We start from the raw sequence: 22,160 nt of genomic DNA, 5'->3' as shown, positions 1-22,160 counted from the left end.
AACAGATTCTTCTCGTTTGGAAATTGGATTGGTTGCTTAATTATTATTTGGGGGGGGAGGGGGGGGGGGACTTTTTTGGGTGGTTAAAATTAGTTGGATTTTTGTTTGTTAGGTAAGTAGTTGATATTGTATTATTGATGAAATTTTTTGTTACTTCTTTGAGTGGTTATGTATCTGTTTGTGATTAATTAGTCACTATTATTTGTACAGTGTAGGCACCTGAATTTCCTATTAGGTGCAAAATCAAACTTCAAATTATAGTAGTGTTCTTTTGGCTTCCATTTCTGGTAAGTGTTATTCGTTTGTATTATAGTAGTGTTTATGTTTATTTGTATTATCTTCAATGCCTGCTTGCTCACTTTGATCTTCTCTCTTCACTCAAAATTTTGAATGAAATTTGTGATATGAATATGTATATATATATATGCAGTTATGAAGTTAATAATCCAGATCTGAGTATATATTGCAGATATGAAGGGGTATGAGTTTTGGAGTGGCCCCTTGAATGAGTTTTGGTTTTGATTAGCCTTGGATCTATTATATTGACTAAGTGTTACTTTTTCCAGTGATGAAATTGGAGGACAAGCAAAGGTAGAAGGGTCAATAGTGTCCTTGGTTCAATGAGGTGTGTATATTTTGCAGTGTTTAATTGATTTATTTATACATATATAGCTGATTTTTTCTTGTTGCATTTCAAAATGGCAATTTTAATAAATTTGCACTAGTTTATAGATGGGTCAGTCCAAAAGCTTGAAGTTCCGTAAATTCTATTAAAAAAAATTAAACTAAACAACATTTACTTTGTTTGGTTTTGAGTGATTTTGAATTTTCAAAAACAGCTCGAGTTTTTTTTTATTTTTTCTATTTTTTTTTTCTTTTTAGACGTACCTAACCTATATACATCTAAAAAGTAAAATATTTGTAATTTTTTTAAAAAAATTCAACAAATACAATATATATATATATATACTGATTTTTAATTTTTTTTTATGTAAGTGAATTTTTAAAATATTTTTCATAAATATTTTACTTTTGAAATGTGTCTAAGTATCTAGATTAAGTGAATCTACAAAGTAAAATAATTACATAAATATTTAAAAAGTTCACTAAAAATAAAAAATAAAAATTCAAAAACTATTTTTAATAATTGTTAATCAAATAGAGTGATTTAAAATTCTCAAAACAATAAATTGTGGATTTGTATTTGATGGAGTCTCTTGACTTTTTGATGAGAGTAATTTATATTAAACAAAATATTGATAAGATAACTAATGTTTTTTTTAAAAACTTTTGATAGTTTGACGAGTTCCTCGAACCCCATCGGTTACTATGCGGAGTTGACTCTGAACAAGATACGTCTCCACTATTTGGCAACGATGGTGGACATTGATCACATCGACAACTACGATTGAGGTGGCGCTGCTCTAGTCACCCTTTATATATACGCGAGTGTTGTCATACGTAGGTGAGAGATGACCATCAAAGGGCATTAGAGATGATGGGAGAGAATTTGCAAAAGTCTACATTGAAACAAACACATGACACGCACTTTGATTAGCTGCCCGCTATGAACCATCTATGACAAAAGTCTACACCTAGTAATCTGTCACATTAGAGAGAGAATTTGCAAGCATACAGATATCATCATTATTATAAACATCAGCAGTAGATGTTAAGGTATTAAAGCCTGCTCTAAACATGGGAATGATCTTCAAGTAACGTTAGAGGTGAGTTCTTGAGCAAGAAGATTTGCTTGTAATTGTGTCATATTCATGCCTTTAAACACATAACTATTTCTCTGACGCAAAATGGCCCAAAGAATAGCAATGGATTGGACAATAATTTCATGATCCCAAACCTTCTTCATCTATTGTTTGAACCAATCCAGAAAAAAACATGGAATTTCCTCTAAAAAAATTCAAGCCTAATGAAGAAGCTCGCCAAACCAGTTGAGAATACTGGCATTCAAAGAAATAGTGATCCACAGTCTCTATCCCTTTATCACATCATGGACAACTAGACTTAGTGGAAACTTCTCCGATATAACACCTATCGGACTGAAAAGATACAATAAAGCCACTTCTATAAAAAAGCGTCCACTTAGGAGGTTGTCTAAGATTCTACAATTATTTTCAAATGAGATCACCAGATTGGTGACGTGTACCCCTACGTATAAATAAAAAGAGGATTAATTAACTTACCATATAAATAAAAAGCGCGCTGCATATAAATAAAAAGCCTTAATGGTGTATTGGTCAAATTTAGTAAAGTTGAACTAATTTGATCTCACGAAGGCACGACCGGTAAATGAATAACCCTAATCTATGCACTCCAGTGGAAAGAATACTCGTAGACAATCGATCCTCCAATCATGATTTGGAGTATCAATGAAGTGAGATAGATTCAAGCATGTTGGATTATGAATAGTTGAAATCCATTGATCCTCCAAAGAGGATTAATTAACTTACCATCCCCTACCACCCATCTTATCTCCGGATTTAACAAGTCCCTTCCTCATAAAATTCATTTCCATCCCCATGAAGCATTGCTCTTGACAGTATCCATAAGAAAAGATTGAGACGAACAATATTTCCCTGACAAAACCTTGGAGAATAGGGATTTAGGGTCAATCAAAATCCTCCACACATGTTTGGCTAGAAGTGCTTAATTAAAAAAACTTAAATATAATCATCCCTTGGTCTACTAATTATAAACGCCAAAAGCATTTGGTAATTATAATTAGCAGACCGATGAATGACTTAAAATTGAGCTTTTTATTTAGTTTTTGTGAATTATAATTTGTTAAATAGTCTTCAGTCTCTAATCTAAACATCAATGAACTATTTTTGTATTTTTATTTCTGTGTTTCAATTTATATATGTATTTCATGGTTGGGATGCATATTTAATGTAATCTTTTGAAAATCAAAATAACATTTCAACTAAAATCACAAGAAAAGGGCATGTTTTACAAGACAAATCAGTTCTTTTGATAACTAATGAAAATGATAAAAATATGGACTTCAGAACTTTTAATGAAATAAAAGTGAGAATTTTACTAAACAATTATGCTTATGATAATTAATTTTCACTGAATTAAATTTTTTTAAATTGAAAAATGATAGTCGGTAATTTAAAGGGGAAATATCATTATAATGTCAGTACAAAAAATATTTTCAATTTAGCAGTTAGAGTTAATTAAATTTTCTTTTGATATTGCAAGGTTTCCACTAAATTAAATTTTTTTTTCCCAACTATTCATTAAAATGGCATTTCCCTTGTTTAGTTGGAGTTGGAGTAATTACTACATAAACTTATGAAAGTTGGAGATGGAGCTCAACAATCAATTAAGAATCAACAAATACAGGATCTCAATCTACCTACTGCCTAGAAAAGAACTACCCAAAACACACTACTTAAAAAAAAAATTTAAAATAAATAAATAAAACTTCAACCCTTCATCCATTCCACAAAAATACCACTGCATCAGCAGAGCATTACACTGCTACTAAATCAGCACCTCATAATTAAACCCTAAATCAACACCTCATAATTTACACACAAATCAACAAGGAAGTTCCTCTCCAAGCTCCAATTTGCATATCCAGTATTCTCTCTCTAATAATAAAAATTCCTGGACAAAACAAAACAAAATTATCAGCAAAATCAATGGTATTTAATTGTTGTATCAACCAAAATAACGACTAGTTACAATACAAAAATGGATTATTTGTGGGACCTATATAATTCTCAAACTCATGAAAAATAAAACACCTTTAATCATTCAAGCGAATTTCTAACATGGTAAGATTATGGCTTAATTACAGTTTTAGTTCCCAAATATGAGTAAATTGGAACAATTGTTATACATTGGGGACCCAATTGACACAATTTAAACATTAAGAACCAAATTTTTGTAAAGGACCAAATTGACACAATTTAAGTATTGAGGACCAAAATGACAACACTTTTTGGAGACCAAAAATGTAATTAAGCCTAAAGATTATAGTAAGGCCCTAATCTTGGCAACTTTACCAGAAACCAAAAAAATAATAATAATAAAAAAGGGTGGATGGACAAAATTTAGGAGGGCAACACTATTGCCAAGGCAAAAATTATGTTGACAAAACTGCCATCCAAGTCAATTCTCCTGTGAGGGAAGGTCAACTATGACTACGAAGAAGAATGAAAAGAGAAAATGCGATAATAGCCACCCCAAGCAAGTAAAGACTCGTTATCTAGATAATAGATTACCTGCAATTGCTGCTGACTAAATAAATGGAGAAACCCTGTTTCAGGCGATGCAACTAGTTCAATGAGTTCATCATGGCTTTTAGGTGGATTGCCCGACTCCACGAGCGAAACAGAAACCTGTGAATTTAGCACGAAACAAAAACTAAAAACTACTATTCTTTACTACAGATCCTTTGTTTCTCTTACAAATTTCCTTGAGATTGCAAAGAAAAATATATATTATTTTTAAAAGGAAGAAATTGGCAAAATGGTAGAACGTTACATGGTAAACCAACCAATTTGAAGAAACACAAAAGGACTTCCGGCTTCCAAAAAACAACTTTACCTGCATACATCTAAGAGTAACTTCTGGAATGCAACACCTTCGACAAAGGCCCCTCACGATGTATGTAGCTGGGCCTTCCGGGGAACCATCTTTGCTTGAATACCAGGCATCTAATCGTAAGATCTCCACTGTTACACCAGCTTGAAATCGAACAAGCTCTCCTGCATTCATACATTATATAACACAAAAGAAAGTCGTTTTAAACAATACACAACCTATAACTAGCGGCTCACATCCAGGTTTCGCATTGTGTTTACATCTCCATTTACTAAATACCATGTAGGACAGGACATGTGATGTCAAACAGCTCCTAGTAATTCCTGTTGGATACCTTGTATTAGACTTTACCCAATCCGAATGTAGAACTGAATTGCATTTGAGCCAATTTAGACAAGGACGTGAAGGTATTGGCCAATTTGTGACAGAAGAGCCAACAATCCAACTGCCAATATCTGTTTTTCCAGCAACGTGCAGAAAGGGCCAAGAAACTTTTGTAGACTTTCAAATTAGCATGTTCCACTATATCTTCCGTTATCCTTTGTATTTTAGTTACTTGTAAATTCTATTCAACACATAAACATGGCATGATTTTTTTGGAAACAAAAAAGTATTTAATTAAAGCCACAAGCTTGCAACTCTGTATAAATGTTCATATATACATATAACAAGCTTTTATTTTTTCAAGGTGTGTTTGGATGTCCCCTCAAATTTGATTAGTTCTATTGCAATCATGTGGAATCTAAAGTAAAAGTTGATCACCTAAAAAACTGAGCCATCAAGTAAAATAGGAGTCTTCAACCAATACCAGTTATCAGATTTAAGTTCCAAAATAATGAATTTTGAAAGGATAATGCAGTTACAACCATCCCTTACCTTTAAAGCCAGCAGCAATCACTGTAGCAAGAATGCCACCATCATTAAGTTCATGTGGACCAAGTCCATCACCGTCTGTTGCCAAGCAGCGAAGAACAACCTCAATGCAGTAATTGTCTGCTGATGAGATAGAGACGCTCACCTTCCCATCAAGGAAAAATGTCAGAGACAAAAGATGTATGTGTGTGTGTATATATATATATATATATAGAGAGAGAGAGACCTAACTTAAAAAGCTTATCTGATGAAAAATAGTTGGCAGAAGCAAATTTTACATATTACATAATTATATCCTACATCACCTCATTAAACTTTGTAGATTATGCAGGACTTAAGTATCAAGTGATTCATAAACAAATCAATAGATATTTAATGGTATTGTTTCAGGAACTGAAAGGTTTAATTTGAGTTGTGGTCAAAGTTTTTAGAGGCGAATGTGTAACTTGAGGTTTTTTTTTCTTTTTTCTTGGCACCAGGCTGTCCGGGTCAAAGCCCGACTAATTCCTAGGGGTGCACACTCCCTCGGCAAGGAGTTTTCTGCAAGTGGACCACGGTTAATTCAAGGGTTTTCCTAAGAGGTTTCCATCCTTGAACCTTGGAAAGAGCACACCCCCCAAACCCAAGGCCTTGCCAACAAGCCAACCCCTTGGGGTTTAACTCGAGGGGAGGTGAAAGCCTTAAGGCGTTGAGGCATAAGCATTCAAAATTTAAATTTTAATATTTAGTTATTAAATCAAATATTTTAAATTACTAAATAAATAAATAAAATTATTAAAATATAAAAGTGTAAATACTTTTCTCCACAAGGCATTAAACATTTCACTATAGAGAAGGAAACCTGCCTTCATCAAAAGTGAAATTAATATTCTTAGCTTTAGTGATTGAACTTCTCACTTGAACATTAACTCTGTTTTTTCTTGATTGATCATTTCCTCTTATAGAATATAGTTGCAAAAATGATTCTTTTTATTTTTTGCCTTTTTATGTTTGTTTCATCTACAAGATTAAGTTTACCAATAGCCTAGGGGAACTTCTTCTTATGCCCTCATATGCTTATGCGCAAAAAATGTACAAGGCTCACCTAAGGTGCATGCCATAGACTGTGATGCGCAACCCTTTGGAAAACGTAGTCTAAAAATCAAAGCCTTGATACGTTTTACCTTAGCCTCAAGGCGAGGTAAACATCAAGGCGAGCCTCAATAAAGCCTTTTAATATTTTGGTTGTTGTAAGAAACCCAAGAAGTAAGGATCCAAACAACACAGCAAGTTCCAAATAATTAGGATACAATCACAGCTGAGTCATGGCTAATTATCTATTTAATATGAAATTAAAAACAAATTATTCATTTTTTTACATAGCAAAATTTCTATTTACTATATGAAAATAATAACAAATAGTTTATGTTCTACATATAAACGTTGAAAATAATTAGGAAGAGAACTTAATGTTTTACTTTTAGAAGTCACAATTCACAAACAATTTTGAAGTTGTAAAGGTTCAAGGTTCTAAATATTAAAAAATCCAAATGATCAATAAATATGTAAATCCATACTACTCATTATTCTCTTAACTTTTCAAAAAACCTCAGGTTCACACTATATGCATCATATTCTATGAAGCACGGACACTTCATCTGATCTAACATATTAGTGTCTAATACGTCTGGGACACAAACATGTTCGGAGATGCGGCAGATACGTGTTAGACACACCCTCTCCTGTGTCCCATTTTTTTCACTTCTTTTGGTTGTTGGACACACCTCTGACATTCTTTGGACATGCGTGTCCCTTTCTGGAACAATCCTTGGACAAGACGATGGGCCCCAAAAAAAAAAAAAAATCACTGATTTTGTTCATTCAGCCTACAGGAACCCTAGATCTATGATTCAAAGAAAAAATAGAACTAATCATATCAGCATAACTACAATTAATGTTAAAAAAAGGAAAAGGCAAAAAAAAAAAAGAAACGTACTTACCTGGGTTCAGCTTTGTCTTCTTCAACACATCTTTAATTTTTTATTAGGGTTTGTAATCTTTACATCTCACCAAACGGGCTAGGTTGCAAAACTCTCTTTTCTGTTGGTATGTAGTACACCTATTATGGGATTTGTTGGGTGTTTTATTCTACATTTCCATCGATCCAATTCATTATGCAAGGCTTTGTCTTTGGATCTTAGTTGGGCAAAGCGGGGGCGAGGGAGAGAGAGCATATAGAAGTTTCTAAGGTAGGGAATGCCTATGGAAGCGTATATATATTTCATATATTAAACGCATAAATATATTATAACAATTAATTTTCTACATAGACATAAAATATGAATAAGAATTTGTGATTGACGTCAATTATAAATTGTTTTTGTCAAGTATGAATACACATTATATAAATAGAAAGTACTATCATTAGTTTAAGTTGTTTTTCTTTTGTTTCTTTGATATTTGTATATTTTTCGTTTCTATCTCAGTTGAGAGCAAGTTTCTTCCTTGATGGAAGGGAGTTTCTTACTTGGGAGCACATAAACATGTTTCTCAATAAGAAGCGTCACCTAAGTAGAAGTTTTTTGCTACTCAGATTTGGATATCATCAAGCCCATCATTTCAAAGGAGGATGCATGGAAAAAAAATATTGCAAACAAAAAAATAAATAAATAAACAAATAGTTTATTATTATATAAAAAATATCCAATAAAAATGAAAAAAAAAAACTCAATATTAATTTAGTTTTTTCGAAATTCATGAATATTGTAATATATATTGCATATAAAATATATAAAAATGTCTCTTTCACGTGTCCATCGGCATGTCGTGTCTTGCTTTTTTTAAGATTGTTGTGTTGGCAAATCCGAATCATGTTGTATATTTGTCACGTGTCAAGTGTCTGTGTCCACGCTTCTTTAGATCATAATAGATGGACCTAATCATGGATAGAGTAGTGACCTTCGGAAAATAGTGCACCTTAACACATTACGAGACTATCCCACTAAAAATAATGCAATCAAATTTGGCATATAGATCCTTAAGGCACAATGAAGCACAAAAGTGTAAAGCTATCCTCAAATTACCAAAAACTAATATACCATTTCATTTGGCTCCCATCCCTCTGAATCATATGACAGGACGAAAGGAAGCAACATACCATGAGCTGGCGATTTAAGACAACTTCCTCGCTTACTGAAGAATAAAGGGCACTCAGTAGTGTTGCACACGAGGTGGCATCCGAGCACATACATTCACCAGAAGGCAGACAAAGCATTGCAATGGCATGCAATTCTAGGAACAAAGGTTCTACTGATTCATAAACATGATCTTCAGTGGGAACCAACCATGGATTTTCTTTTCCTAGTGTGGGTACTTGCATCAAGCTCAATACGTGGCAAGCCCCACGGTGCCACATCACCAAAACCCCACCTACGTGGCAGACCAATAAGGCACCACGTTTGACATGTCGTATGTCTGATACATGGCGAGCCCTATGGGCGCCATGTGCCAAGGCAACCAAAACTATATGCTTAGCCTAAGAGGGAGCATATATACAAGCCCAAATATATCTAGCTATGAAGAGCCCTGCAACAGGCAGCACCATAGCCCCGCAGGGCCCATGGTCCTTCATACCTCGCTCCAAGGCCAAACAACAATACAATCAGCCCCCGGCTCACTTGGACTTGGATTGATAAACAATGGCTCCTGCGGCCCATTCTCCTACTTGGTCACTTGGAAAAGAGCCCTTGGCTCTCTTAAACACTAAGGTGGGCCCTGGCCCATTTATCTACTTGATGCCAGGGTTGGGAGCAGGACCCAGGCACTACTGCTCGGGATCATCAGAGGATACTGGACTGGCGGCTGAGGTCATGGGATCGTCGAGATGGTTGTCTTCTTGCTAAGACAACTCTATCTCGACCAGGCTTGGAGAAGAGGCAACAATGACCTTACGTTCATGTCATCCGATGCATATACGAAACGTTAGTTTCTGCCTGCCATGAAACGTTGCTCTCCGCCTGCCGGCAAGCCACAGACGGCAGAAGGGCTTATATCACTTCTGGCAAAGATGAGGAGCACGAGCCACCTGTCTAACAGTTTCCTTGGGCTCCAATACTCTTGCGGCCTATATAACGTATCGTATATGCAGCGAGAAACAACAACAATACAACCAAGTCTCATGCTTAAACACCCTCTCATATTTTACATTAGTGTTCAAAGGTCTATCACTGCCAACCTCTTCCTCTCCAAGCTTGCCTTGACCTCCTCCTCTCCACCTCCAGTGATCTTAGGCCATTGAAGTGCCCGCCATCTTCCCGGACTACCTCTAACCACACCTCTCACCCACACCTAGAAAATAAAATACATCAATTAATTCAAACCTAAAAGCTCACAAGTAGAAGAACATAAAAAGATGTGACTAAGTCAACAATCCGTAATAAAAACTAAACAAATAAACATGGTGGCTAATCCAAAGATCTCTACGTGCAATGTTTGTAGCATATAGGTAAATCAACTCACTTAAGAGCAGTGAAAATGATGAATTTAGTGTTTCCTTAGCTGCTGCAATCGCTCTTTGCTTTTCCTCAACTGACAATTCAAGGGGAGAAACTTCCACATTCTCTAACTCAACTTTCAGCCAGTTGCGATAAGTTGCATCACAGGAGTGGTACTCGCTCTAATTTAATGAAACATTGTACAAACTTGCAGTCTTAGAAGTGATAATATGTCGAGGCCAAAAGAAAAGCATAAACAACATTGAGTGCAATGAACAAGTACAGATCTAAATAAACCATACCCAGTCCTGGAACTCTCTTAGGTTCTCAGAAACATCATGATCCTCAGTAGAAAGAAGAGTTTCAGTTGGCTGTTTCAAAGGTTCAGCAAGAAAACTTAGCAATGTGTGTGCACCTATGGGCATTGCGGGCACCCTCCACATGGAAATAAGAGCAAACTCCCTGAACAGTATGTTGCTACAAACAATGAAAGATCAGTATTTAGCAAGCCAACAAGATGAGAACAAGAAAATAGGTAGGTAAGAAAAATAGTAAAGTAATTAGTCAAGCATGTATAAGAATAATGCAAGAAGAGACCACAGTAGCAGACAATGGGAGAAACTAGACAAATTCAAACCACAAATAGATGGTAGAGCTTAATCAAAGGAACAAGAAAAACATGTTCAGAACCTAGAAACACCAGCAATAAAGACAATATCACAAATGTAATTGCTTCCAATTTTAAATCAAGTAAAGAATAAAAATAAAAATCACTAAGTTCTCATTATTCACTGAAAAAGGGCACTTTTTACATGATTTGTGGACATGTATACAAGTATCGAATGTCAATACTGGAACCAAATGTATGATATGGAAAACCCCACAATTCAGGACACAGGGAAATGGACTCATATTTGTATTCATCTAAGTTCCATTACCCTTGTACTAAATACACTCCTGTAACTTAGAAGACAGCAGATGGGTAAAGAAAGTTTATAATTGGGTGAGGCCAAAGCCAGTTAGCTGGTGTTGGTTCGACCTATTGAAAGTATTAGGCTATGAAGCACGGACACAGACACACATGCGGACACGGACACGGACACGGACACAGGACTCGGTAATTTCTAAAAAATGGGGACACGGACACGGCAAGAGACACGGCAAATTTTTAATTTTTTTATAAATATTTTTATTTTAATATACATTAATTATTTTATTTATTTATTATATTTTTTAAATAATGTGTTCTAATTAATTTATTTTATTTTATGTTACATACATGTGTTTATTTATTTTTTTATTAATATGTATAAGTATATATTATCTTATAATATATATTATATATTATCTTATAAGTATATTATATGTTATATAATAACTATTATATAATATATAATAATAATAGTTATCCTTAAAACTGAAATTCATGTTATGATGTCCAACCATTAACTCTTAGACCAATTATAATATAATAGTTATATATATATGTGTGTGAGTCAAGAAGATAGAGACGAGAGAGAGAGAGATAGAGAGAGAGAGAGAGAGAGAGAGAGAGAGCGATCGATCGCGATCACAATCGCAAGGGAGAGAGAAGGTGAGAGAGAGAGAGAGCTCTGAGAAGTCGAATTGACGGGCTCTGGATCGTCGAAGTCAAAGGGAGTTGAAGTGGACTGGATCATTGAAGTCGAAGGGCTATCGCTAGTCGAAATGGACTGGATGGAGGTCGATTGGCTCGAGATCGAAGTCATGAGAGAGCAAGAGAGAGAGCGAGGCTTATGGCGCCGACCAAGTTTGTACTCCTTTTCTCTTTCATTTACTCTTCTCACCGACCATGTCCCATGGCGTGTCCAGATTTGGACATGCGTGTCCTCGCCGTGTCTCTGCCGTGTCCCTTGCAAAAAAATAAATTAAATTAAAGGGACACGCCATATGGCGTGTCCCGTACGTGTCCCCGACGTGTCCCCGTATCCAACACCGCCACGGATTCCATTTTGGTGTGTCCATGCTTCATAGTTATTAGGAGAAAGTGATTTTGTTAAGTTTGATCCGTGTTCCATTTTTTGAGATCACCATATCCCGTGTCCATGTTCATCCTTCTTAAGTGCAATTAAGCATATAAAAAACAAATATAGGGATCATTCCGAAGTATTTACAATTCATTTAAAGCTTCAATAATTACTTGAGTACATGGGCGTACGGACCACTTGTTTCCAAGTTGAATCCGGGGTTATGCAAAAAAGCCTCTTTTTGAGCATGGTGTTTTATTTTTGAACTCAACTTCCAGTTACAGCCAATAAAGCACCAATAGGAGGGGGAAAAAAATAAGAATTTCACTCTAATAGACGCATCCTTTGAAGACTCAAGAACTCTAGTACAAGAAAGGAAAGGAAAACCATTTTCTTTTACTGTCACGTACACGTGTTCAATTGTTACACGTGTTCAATTGTTACAAGAAAATGTAGGTTCCACCATAACTATTTTCTTTAAGAAACTAGTTTTCCTCAAATCCTTTCCTATAAAAAGTACAAGATTCAACATCGAGGAAAAGTTAAAATTATTTTTCTACATAAATTTTCTTTTAAACTGAATAAATAACGGGAAAATGAATTATTTCTATTTTATTTTCCTTTCCTTTCCGTTAAACCATTTTCTCTCAAGAAACATTTTCGTGTAACAATATATGCTTGGCATCAAGTTGTTGAAGGGGGCTAGTCTTTTTTGACTTTTTCTTTACTGTTTGTATTAAAATAAGACTTCAAAAGACAAATTTTCTGCATTTCAAGTGGATTCAGAGCCTCATAGACGGATCTACCTTTACAAACTTCACTTTCTAGAGTTATTGCCAGGTGTTTCACATATAACATATTTTTCCAACCAAAGAATTTTTTTTCCCATATTGCAAGCCCTTTAGTGTAAAGCTACTATTAAAATGTCTTTGTGAGAAATTTTTTTTTTTTTTGATAAGTAAGCAAATATTATTAAGAAAGCATCAAGATGATGCAACCAATACAAAAAAACCACCCCATAAAGGAGAACCAATAAAACAAGGGCTGACCAATCACCTCATCTAAAAAATCTAAAAGCACAAATAAATCCGGATCTACCCTACCCTCCAACCAACTATACAACACTAGAAGAAGATGACTTTGTAACCAAGAAACACTATGAGATACCTTGAAGAAGGTACGTCTATTCCGCTCTAACCAAAGCAACCACATCAAACAGAACGGAGCCAATAACCAAGCTCGTCGCCGCCGCCGGCCAAGACGAACGCCCCGCCAAGCCCAAAGGTACATCTTTGTGAGAATATATTGTATATATTCTATATCAGGCATACTTCTGATTGTATATATTAGGCTTGATTCAAGCATGGTTGTAATTACGTTATATTAGGTATGATTGTGATTATGTAATCTTTGTATTTTCTTTTTAGTTTTAGGAGTTAGGGATTATATATACTGAGGTCTTGATGTAACTATATATACAATTGAATATACAAATTTCTCATAAAACCAATAGTCTTGACATATAAAATCTTGAAATTCCTTTACAAATAATAATGGATCCACTATGGAGAAAACAAGAACCAAAACATTTCAAATACCATCATTTCCAAACATGGTTATTGAGAAGTTGGCAATGAGTAAACCAAATGGAAAAAAAGGCTTCAGCGGGAAAAAAAGGTTAGCATCCATTACATTGGCAAGTTGAAAACGAACTGAGAAATACGTAGGTGTAGAAGTTATTAAGGATGGGATGTTGGGGTTAATAATAGGGTTGTCATTATACCCGCTAACCCGCATAAATCGTCCGACCCAGACAGCCTTATGATGTTAGAGACGATTTCGAGCAGGTGAATGATAGGCTGTAGTTTTCTAATATATTATTTCACGAGTTTGTGGTCGGAAATGGATACAAAAAATACACACCAGACCAAATAAATATAATTATATAGCATTTTATATTGGTGGCCTTGGAAGTACACTCTTGTCAGTCTGAGCTCTCTATGATAGACTGCTACGCTTTCTCATAACCATTCAATTTCTCTCATAAACCCAAAGACTTCCCCAAAAAACAAAGATGCTCTCTCTATCTCTCACTCACTCTCGGTCTCTCTCACTTTCTCCCATTTTTATTCATAACCATTCAATGTTTTTCTCTAATAAACCCTAAGAGTCTTTTCTAGAAAACTAAAAAGACTCTCTATCTCTCAGTCTCTCTTCACTCTATAGGTCACTTACACTCTGTTTTTTCTTCTCTCCATTGGAGTCTAAGAAATATTCTCTCTCTCTCTCTCTCTCTCTCTCTCTCTCTCTCTCTCTCTTTTCCCTCTTTTTTCCCCCATTTCCTTCCTCCACTCTCTCCTACACGGATCTGTAAATATATATATATATATATAAATATAAGCTTTAAGGTGTATTGTTTTGAAATTTGAATTTCATTTTTTATAATTTTTTTTTCTACTCTTTCTCTATCTTTGTTGGATCTTCAAAATCGACTAAACTGATAATCAAACCGAGGTCTATGATTCGGTTGATTTCAAACAGTATATCGACTGATAAAGAGTGACTAATTTCCTCACCCGATGGTGTCGGTTCAGCTGACGAGCTAAGGGTAACCCGACCCGACTCGACACGACTCAACTCGTGAACACTCGTAGTTAATATAGCATGCGTACATGGGACAAAAGAAGACTCACAATTCCACCAGCCATGGGTTATGGGACTTGAAATTTTGGTCAAGTAGTACCATAACAAATTTTGACGTTGAGAACTTATACCACCCTGACATGTGGCGAGCCCAATGAGCACCGCGACATTATCACCATACCTCTGCATGGCAAAGCTCCGAGACCCAACGATGTCCTCACAAGACAAATTGAGGTTGTATGCCGAGCATAAGTAGGGACATATACCCACCAACTAGGATGCTTAGCTCACAAGAGTAGGTGCCGCCCTAACAGGAAAGCGCTCCAAAGTGAATGAGTCAAAGTATGAAGAGCACGATGCATGGTTGGGAGCCTGTGGCAGAGCCAAGTTCACCGCTTAGCCATAACCTACTTGATAACATCATGGCTCTAGAGCACCCAGTTTGCCTAGAGCCTACGTTGGCCATTGTCCTCTGTACCTCATTCTTACTAGGAACACTCGAGAATTACTATCTCGACTCAGTCAACATAACCTAGTCCTCAGCTTGCCTATGTCTCCCTTATGCACTCCCTATGTCTCCCTAGGCATTCACTGCTTGAGATCATTTAAGGATTATAGATTGGAGGCTAGGATCAAGGGTTCGTCAAGGTTGCCTGGCTACCCTAAGAAAACAACTCCACCTTGACTAGGCTTAACGAGAAGGGACGTTGACCTTTCACTCTCGACTGCTACATGCCTTGATACACCTCCCAAGATATCATACCTACCCATCTAACTCCTATGATGGCCTAAACAGTGAGTAATTTAGGCTTTAACAGTTAAATTAAAAGCTAATAGGTAAAGGAAGGGATTAAAGTTGATTTGGGGGTGATTGGATAGGGCTTTGAGGTTGAAAAGTGCACTTTTCAAAGGCTGTAAATAGTAACCCGATAATAATAACCAGGGTTTGGGTGTAAAGAAGAAGAAGAAGAAGAAGAAGAAGAAGAAGAAGAAGAAGAAGGACAAGAAGATGATAGGTTTAAGAATCCCTTCGTTATTATTGGGTTACTAAGAAAGCTTTCTTAGTTATTATCAAACCCTAACTGATTTTGGAGCTTTCATGGTCCACAAGAAAGCTTCAAAGCACTAAAATATTTTTAACATATCAACTCCATTAAATATAAGCATTAGATGACTTTATATAGAACTAGGAGAGTTCCTAAACCAACAAGAACCAAAAAACTACTTTTGACCTCCAAAACCAATTTAAGACCAAATAAGAAGTATAACTATAAACCAATTAAATAACTGGACCCACAAGAGAACTCATGGACAACCCCTACAGCCCATGTTAGCAAATTTGAAATTGCTAAAATACCTCGACTTAAAAATACTAGAAAACAAAAAAATAATCATAAAATAAGACTCTAATAATACTATAAACATAATTATATAAGATTCCTGTACGTAAATCACGCCAATATCTAAATATCATCACTTCTTTGAATTTAGCCTTCCTTGAGCCTCTTATATTTTGCATCACCGCCTCTGATACCTGATACCTAATACCTACAACCGTTGAGTTGGTAGATGTATATTGATTTAACCCTAACATTTGAGATAATCCTCCCTCTTTTTTGTGCATGTAGAAAAGTGTCCATGTAAATAGAAGAGACATGTTGCAATTTTTATGGGACCAAATACAAACAGAAGTACTTGCATATCAAACATATATATACCTGTGTAACAGTGCTCAGAGGAGAAGTTTGGCACTAGAAGCCTGAGCATCATTAATAGTGGAGGGAGGTGTAAAGCAGAGCCATTGTATGACCATAGCCTTTTGAAGACTCTGCAACCGATGTTGCTCAGCAACATCAGACGATTTATCATATTTTCCAGGTTTGATTTCCTGAGATCTTGACAGAACCCTATTAGAGTAGATTGCAAATGAACTCCCAGTTATGAAAATAATACAATTCAATTCACCCTGTCTCAAACAATAAACTTAAGGTCAAGGAAATAGATAAAAACCTCTCAACAATTTCTTCGAAACTGCCTTTTGAATCATCTCCAGGAGAAAATGGTAAGTACTCAATAGCAGAAAGGAAGATTTTATATTTGACATGCACACTGGCCAAAGAAAAAGCAACAAGTTACCACATTAAAAACAAACTCACAACTTCATATTTAAGAATCTTCTTATAATCTTTCTGTGTATCCAGGATAGTTGGTAGCACAGCATTCTCCCTCCCAGTTCTACATACAATTTGTTGTTTCTCTTGAAAAGGGAAATCAGAAGCACGTTTATCATGAACACAAATGATCATGAGAGAACTTCTGTCACACGGCTAGTGGGACATTTTACAGCAAATGAACAAAGAGAACAGTTATCAAACTGTTCACGGTACAGTACCCATATGCCAATGAAATAAAGAAGCCAAGGCTCCTCATTTCAAAAGAAACAACCATACCGCTCTTTAGTGACAACATGGATAATCTTATTGACATAGTTTAGTTGAGAAAACCTGGGCACAGTAACATTATCACTGCATTTCCCTTTGTATTGCAATTATATTTGTTCACAGAATATATCTATCAATATATAACAATACAAACGCAAATAAACAAGTTGAACAGATGAACTTCAGCAATATCTTAACATAGGTAGTTTTATCTTCTTTTTTCCTTTTCTTTTGTTGCACGACCGCACATAGCTTACAATACATATAGAAGACTAAATGTACACTATTTTGCAAACATAATGAGCATGTTTAGAAACAAAAAAAAATGTCTACAAGCCTAATTTTGTATCCCATTTTGTTAATATCTAGGACTGAGTATTTTTTTCAGATGTGTTACTGAAAGAAGAGATTTTCTAGAAAATATTATAGTTTGGAAGAAAACAGTATTGGTCTTTGTAATGGTCCTCTGTCCTCCATTTGTGGCTATGTGAAATATTATATCCAACTTCTATATTTTTAGATTTTTTCTCTGAATTTCGTACAATGACACATAATGAATTTGATAGTTGTAACTAGGATAATCAATATTGAATCATCATAGTAATACTCATAAACATGAACCTTTAATGTATGCTCCATCATCTTCATTATTAATATAGGTTTAGGGCCACCGTTAGTTACAATTTTTTTGTCATGATTATGGGAAAGTTATTTTGAATCAGACTTGTTTGTTTAACCTAGTTGTAGCTTTGTAATCATTACATTGCATGAAAAGAAAAAAATCGAAACAAAATTTAGAAAAAAAAATATTAAAATTAATAAATTTTATATTAATTGTAACATAACATAAAATATATCCCATTTTGTTAATATCTAGGGAGGAAAAAGGACCATTACAAAGACAAATACTGTTTTATTCCAAACTATAATATTTTCTATTTCAGTAACACATACGAAAAAAATACTCAGTCCTGGGTTGAAATTACCACCTCCAACACCGTCTTTAGTTTTATTTAGGGTTAATTAGAATGCAGGGTGTAGGTCCAAAAAAAAAATAACAAAACACGGGGGAGTTGCACCCCTCCATTTGTGTAAATTTTTTTTACTATCCCACAGTTTGATGATTCCCCCAATAACAAAACAGTTTTTTTTTTTTTTTTTTTTGATAAATAATTCCCCCAGTAATAAATAGTGAAGCACAATTCAGGCACCTGTAAATTGTGCACAAGCCTAAAGAAGCATCAACTCCCTCCCAGCCAAAAAGGTTAAAAAAAAAGACTAAAATAAATCAAACATAAAGGAAAAGGAAAGAACAAGTTGGAGAACTATACGCAAAACAAATCTTACAAACTTTTCTAACTCACCTTTTATATCATTGAAGTGAGTCCAGTTTCCACAGTTTCATTATTGTACAGTTAGCAAGAACAAATTGTAAGATTTGTTAGTTTGGATAGCATTTTTCCAAAAGTAATAAAGAGACGAAACCAATTTCAGTTCTGCCATGAAAAAACACTTGCTGTTCAGCCTTAACTCCATCATGTGCACAAAGAGGTCAATGCAACGATGATGTGCAAGTTGAGAAGCATAAATGCCAACCAACTCTTCGCAGTGCGTTGAAAATAGAAATATCGCATACCTGGAAAATTAGAAATTGTATTTCCCAGTTAATGGTTGCACATAATGTCTCCCAATGCATGGCAATACCAAGCTAATGTAAACAATTGTATCCGACTTTGTTTAACATATACCAAATCATATAACGGAAAAAAAAAAAACATAACCTTGGTCATTCTTCACAAGGCAAGTAAGCCATCCTATCTACGGACGTCACACATTTCAGGGGTATGAAGCCATATCTCATCCAAGAGATCCTCAAATGAATCAACTTGACCACATGGATGCCATCATGTCCTTTCTAATGGACTAGCAGAAAATTACTCATACAAATTACAGATTTTAAAGACCAAGGTCTTACAAACAAAAAGAGCAAATACAGACCAATAAATTTCAAACTGAAATCCATTACAACAATTGATATTTGGTTTTCTATACAATAGGTCACTCTTCGGTTGTAACTTGTGTTTAATAATGCTAATTAGCTTTAATACAGTTACTCTCTAAAGAAACCAACTTGATTCTATGCTTTAAAACTGTGACTTTCATTTTTAATAAATCATTAAGTATCATCAGTTGTTACTTGTTAGCTTGAGTGCTTTCTCCTACCGCTGGTGCAAGTATCTTACTTATCAAAAACGAATATGAAGACGAATTGTTCTACTGTATCATCTTTATATGTGCTTTCAAATGATAATTGCAAATGAACATGACATAGCTGGACTCTCTACCTTGATAACTCTGCGGGCAAACAACAAAACAAAAGGCACAAATCAAAATAATAGACACATGTAAAATACTATTGTCCAACTCTAACCATGTTAAAAAGACAACTCCACTGTGACAATCAATTATTTTAGGTATTACAATCTATTGATCTGTAACAATGATTAATAAGCATGGGTCAGAAACGCTTACATATGAAGAATGAGGTCACCAACAGTCATGATCTACTCTCTGAAAACATCCTTCATTTGTCCACAAGTATCTAAGAACAAGAACCAAGTGTGCACCAAAACGAATCATCTGAGGATCACAATGAGGCCTGAGAGAAAGCAAAAAGCACATCCAGCTCAATGACATGAGTATCCCATGCTCAGGCGGATGAATGTTTATAATAACAAAGTGTTTAAGCAAACACGGATGCATGCATGCATGTGCACGGTATGTTCTTCACTTTTATTTCATAAAAAAAAAAATGGAATTTATAAAATAATAGTGAAGAACAAGTTCCAAACATGGTCCATAGTGAAACAGAATGCTACTTGGAATGCCAGTAAGAAACATCAACAGAGTTATTTTTAAGATGTTTTCCTTTTAAGCATTTGGCAGTATTTCAGCCACCTAATCCTTGGTCTAGCTTTCAAATGGATCAACACAAAGCTGTGAATGACGACTTCGATTTATATATCTATTTCGTTAATCACAACAAGAATATAAACAAACACAACAGGTGGCCACAACTTGGAAGGACCATAACAAGTTATACGCACACGAACATCAAAAAGAAAACAAAGGTTTGTATCTAGAAACAAGACTCTAACTTTAAATGCAGATAGAAAGTACAAATTCACCTGAAGACGTTTTCCTCATCTTCAGATGGTGATATCCATGACCATATAACGTCTAGCAGATGCGGTATATCCCCCATCATAAGATTCATCTGGACATCAATGATAAGTAAGAGAAGACTGGCCAATGACATGTTATTCAAACTGAGGAAACTAAAACAATTGCCACATTTGCTGATGTATACAGAAAAGCAAAAAAATCTTTCTATAGTAGAAGCAAAAAAGACCAAACACAGATACTTTGTTTTTATTAAAATTAAACAGAGCAAGCAAACATGCAGCGCAAGGACTTTGAAAAAAGAGAAGTGAGGAAGAGAAAAAGAATAAAACAAATAGTGGTGCTCTAAACTTGTTTCTTGGTACTCCCTCCGTCCCAAAATATTAATCTCTTATTCCATTTTTCATTGTCCCAAAATATTAGGCCCTTTTCAAAAATCAAGGACAAAAATAATATGAATTTCCTATTTTGCCATTCTTTTAAATTCATTATAGAAAGAACAATCATGACAATTGATATTCCCTAAAAAATGTGCTATCAAAGGGTAATTTTGGAAAATCAATTTTTTTAAAGTGCAATAATTGTACTACCAAAAAAAGTTAAATTTCCCAAAAGGGACTATTATTTTTGGGACGGAGGGAGTACAATATACACAAGAACCAAACCAAACTAAGCCTCAGGTTACACGGATGTCATGATTCATCATATGGTGTATAGGAACCTACATTAGGTTTTTTTTTTTTTAAATAAAAAATAAAAAAACTGCCAAAAGTGAAATTCTTCCATTCTATAGGGGAATACATACAGAGGCGAGAAAGGAGATACAGAAGTAATCCAATGAATGCACAATAGACCAGCTGCGCTAAACAGATAATCAACAAAATATTGTAAAGGCAGTATGATACCAATGAGTTGCTAGCAACAAGTTCGTCACCAATAAGGGAATTTTGGTCATGACAGAAAACCCTTTGCTTTTTTCATCCAAATTGAGAACTAAATTCTATTAAGCTACAGAGTACAAAACACCCCATAAATGACAGGACCAAATAACACATTAGAATTGTGCTCTTTCTGCACCCAAATTACTCAACTCACTTCAACAAAAAATTTCCCTACTACATGTGGTTGGATATATGGTCATTTCCCCTAGCTGGCAATATTTTAAGTCATGTCCTCAGATAATTCTAATTCAATTATGTCTTTTCTTATCATCTCAGCCCATCTCCTCCTGGGCCTTTTACTTATTTGACCACTCAATGTGAATCAAATAAGTCCTTCTTACATGTGCGTATATGGTCTAGGTTACACATGCTTATATAATGCACATTAGTTTCATACCCATGCAATGTGGGACTCCTGCTTCATACCATCTCAAACGGCCTTTTTCCATTTTATCATGAGTTGGTGCCACTTTTAACTTAGGAGTGTTCAAAACGCCAAATCACCTAGCCTGCCCAATGCGATCACATTACGGATGGTTTCGCCAATCCTATTGTCAGCAACAGTTGAGATTCTCAAAATTTATTTGAATTTGAGTCGGACATCGAGGCAAATTTATTTTTTCTCAAAATGCCTTATAAGGTATAGCAATCCAACCAACTCTAATTCCTTCTATGAGCCACATTTTCCTCAATCTTTATGAATAATTGACTCAAAACATCAGAAATTGACCACTCTTGGGCACCACTTACCCCTCCTCAAGTGTTACTTGATCTTTACCTTTATTTCTAAGTTCGCTAAAATTGCATTCCAAATAATTTGTTTTGGTCCTATTTAACCTAAAACCTTTAGATTCAATAGTGTCCCCCACAATTTTAACCTAAGAGTTTACCCCACTTATTTGTTAACTAAATCATATTATTTGCATACTATCCCGTGCATGTTGAACATCAAATGTGTCCTGACAAGTTTGGTCACCAAGTCAGCAACGACCGTGAAGTTTCTTTATATCCAATTAACTTCGGAAT

The 22,160-nt window shown here is 35.1% G+C and overlaps 1 pseudogene across 1 annotated transcript in view; it reads right to left on the bottom strand.

The window, feature by feature from the left end:
• Positions 1-3,421: 3,421 nt before the first annotated feature.
• Positions 3,422-22,160, bottom strand: part of LOC145789060 (nuclear pore complex protein NUP107-like) — a 38,450-nt pseudogene continuing 19,711 nt past the window's right edge. The window contains exons 13-24 of the transcript XR_014361421.1: positions 20,199-20,287; positions 19,543-19,669; positions 18,524-18,646; positions 16,580-16,678; positions 16,288-16,476; positions 10,223-10,397; positions 9,946-10,102; positions 8,585-8,787; positions 5,452-5,593; positions 4,579-4,739; positions 4,254-4,370; positions 3,422-3,633 (exon numbers count right to left, since the gene is read on the bottom strand). The product of XR_014361421.1 is annotated as a nuclear pore complex protein NUP107-like (transcript). The remainder of the gene's footprint in view (positions 3,634-4,253; positions 4,371-4,578; positions 4,740-5,451; positions 5,594-8,584; positions 8,788-9,945; positions 10,103-10,222; positions 10,398-16,287; positions 16,477-16,579; positions 16,679-18,523; positions 18,647-19,542; positions 19,670-20,198; positions 20,288-22,160) is intronic.

This window comes from Camellia sinensis, chromosome 2 (assembly GCF_055761805.1).
Source record: "Camellia sinensis isolate YWXY chromosome 2, ASM5576180v1, whole genome shotgun sequence".
Classification (NCBI taxonomy): Eukaryota; Viridiplantae; Streptophyta; class Magnoliopsida; order Ericales; family Theaceae; genus Camellia; species Camellia sinensis.
Note: the sequence above shows the minus strand (reverse complement) of the source record. Positions and strands in the feature narration are given on the sequence as shown.